Here is a 2,510-nt window from a genome sequence, read left to right on the forward strand (position 1 = left end):
TTTATTTTATACAGATTGTGATTCTGCTCCTAAATTTTATAATAAATTTCAGCTAAAACCTGTTTCTCATGATCTATTTTAAAACTGAAATCTTTTACTTATGGTGGTTCCTACAAGGTTGCATAGGTATCCTGGTCCTACTATGAAATTAGTGCTAGTTGCTAGTAGAGAATACTATCATTCACTCAAATCAAATGATGTGTTTTAAATATCTAATGTTTTACTCAGTTCAAAACGTGCCTTGACTGTACTGTAAATACATATAGATATATATATTACCTACTGGCGGTCGACAGTAGGTAGTTATAGTGAGGACCAATTTTCCATAGGAAGAACATTTTTTGTTTTACCTATAACTTTGGCGTAGTTTGATGAATCTTCATGAAATTTTCCAAACTAATTCTTTGTTCAAATCAGCTCCTACGTTGAAAGTTTGGGGGTGATTCATCAAGGGGGGGGCGAGAAAAAAGGGGGGTCCTAAAACATTTTTTATCCATGCATTTTTATAGGAAAATTTAGACAAGGCTACAGGTCGAACGGGTAAACGGAATTACCCCAAATTTGGCAGGGAGAAGGCTCTTGGTCTAGAAAGCACGCTTTTGTTTATTTGATGTAAATCCATTCAGTAGTTTTGGAGAAATATCAAAATATACAGATATCGATATTTGGGAATTCTGCCGTCTGATTGGCTGACCATTACCAACCACAGGGGAACCCAACACACCTGAACCTGTGGAAGTCAGTATATAGTCCTAACAATGGTTCAAGAAGCAATTTGCTTAAATATACACTAGCTACAAATAAATCCAAATCACAAACGAAACAATGACATTACAATATCAAAAAAAGGAGAAAGGCAATAACCCATATGCAGAAGAACAATTTCTATGAAATTATTCCAAATGCATTTACATATTATAAAACAATTAAGACAATAGTGCACAAGACAGAAATGCTGGTATACAAACAATACAAATTACTAACCAGACAGGTGGCAAACGAAAAAATACATGTTACAGAAAAGGAACAACATGTACAAAATTAATGTGTCCTCTGTAAATTTGTTGGCCACATAAGCGTCGACGGCATTTCGACCACTGTAGAATTCCACGGTCATCTTCTGAAATTAGAATTTCAATGAGTGTCACAAACAATTCTATAAATAAAATGCATATGGGACACAATTATTAAATGTAGACTCCTTCGAGAGAAAAGGCCTACTAAAAAGAAGAGAAAGAAAATATGAAAAAAACTAGTGCTGTAAAGTAAAGCATCCCGAGATGCCCACAGAAAAACTTGCTACAAAGACATTTAATAGACCCAATGATCCGTGAGGCCAATTATTTGAACATTTTTGTTTTGCCACCACCAAAGTGTCAAAATAACCAATAATTAAAACTTCACCTATTTAAAAGAGCACTCCAACCTTCTATGATTCAATTGGTTGGAGAAGATTTTCAGTTGATTGGAGAAGAAGTTTCAAAAAGTACTAAAGAAGAAACTAAAATAAGCAACTATTCCATGTGTACATTAGGAACTAAAGATCAGGGGTCATAAATAATTGACCACTTACTTAATGAAGGCGAGTGTGACCTCAGCCCGGCCCCAAAAAAATGTTACATTTCAGTGGGATGCATCTAAGAGCTCATTGCTTTAAAGTGATGTGCTCTGGTCTTTGTAGCATACGCGTGCAAGTGGTGTTAGTAGGCGTTTATACTATACAGGGAGTGGGGGGAAGCGAACTACTCACCCCTTTTGTACGTTTGTACTATACAGGAAGTGGGAAGCAAAGTACTCATGCCTACCGGTGTGAAGACTCGGGGATCAAACCAAACTGATTGCTGTAAAGTGATGGGCTCTGGGCTGTGTAGCATACTGGCCGCTGTAGTATAACTGTGTAAGTAGTGTTAGCATGCGTTAACACTATAGAGGGAGTGGGAAGGGAACTACTCACCCCTATTGGTCTGAAGACTCTGGGATTAAACTGTCAGCCTAAACTGTGAGCTCATTGTTTTTAAGTGATGTGCTCTGGGCGCTGTAGCATACCTGTGGAAGTAGTGTTAGTTTGCGTTTATACAATATCGGGAGTGGGAAGCGAAATACTTAACGTTACCGGTCTCAAGACTCGTGGATTAAACTATGAGCTCATTGCTGTAAAGTCATGTGCTCTGTGCAGTATTCCAATGTAAGTCATAGTAGAATGTAATGCTACTAGAATGTAAGTATGTGATGTTAGAATGTAGGGCTGTAATGAGGGAAATCTTGGGGAGTTTGTACACAGTGCCGGAGAAGACAGTTGACTTGCTGTCTGCTCCTGTTGGTGGCTGTATAAGCTGTCTTGTTTCCCTGCAATAAATCTACTTATCGGATCCACTGCTGTCTGTCCTTCACTACATAAAGTTGGCGACGAGCGGGAGAAAGTAAAAAGAAGGCAGCACTCACCAATATTTTGAGCTTCCTTGCTTTCGGCTGAAGACTCGTTTTCTTCATGAAGCTGTTTCTACTCATCC

This window comes from Lissotriton vulgaris, unplaced genomic scaffold (assembly GCF_964263255.1).
Source record: "Lissotriton vulgaris unplaced genomic scaffold, aLisVul1.2 SCAFFOLD_2957, whole genome shotgun sequence".
NCBI lineage: Eukaryota > Metazoa > Chordata > Amphibia > Caudata > Salamandridae > Lissotriton > Lissotriton vulgaris.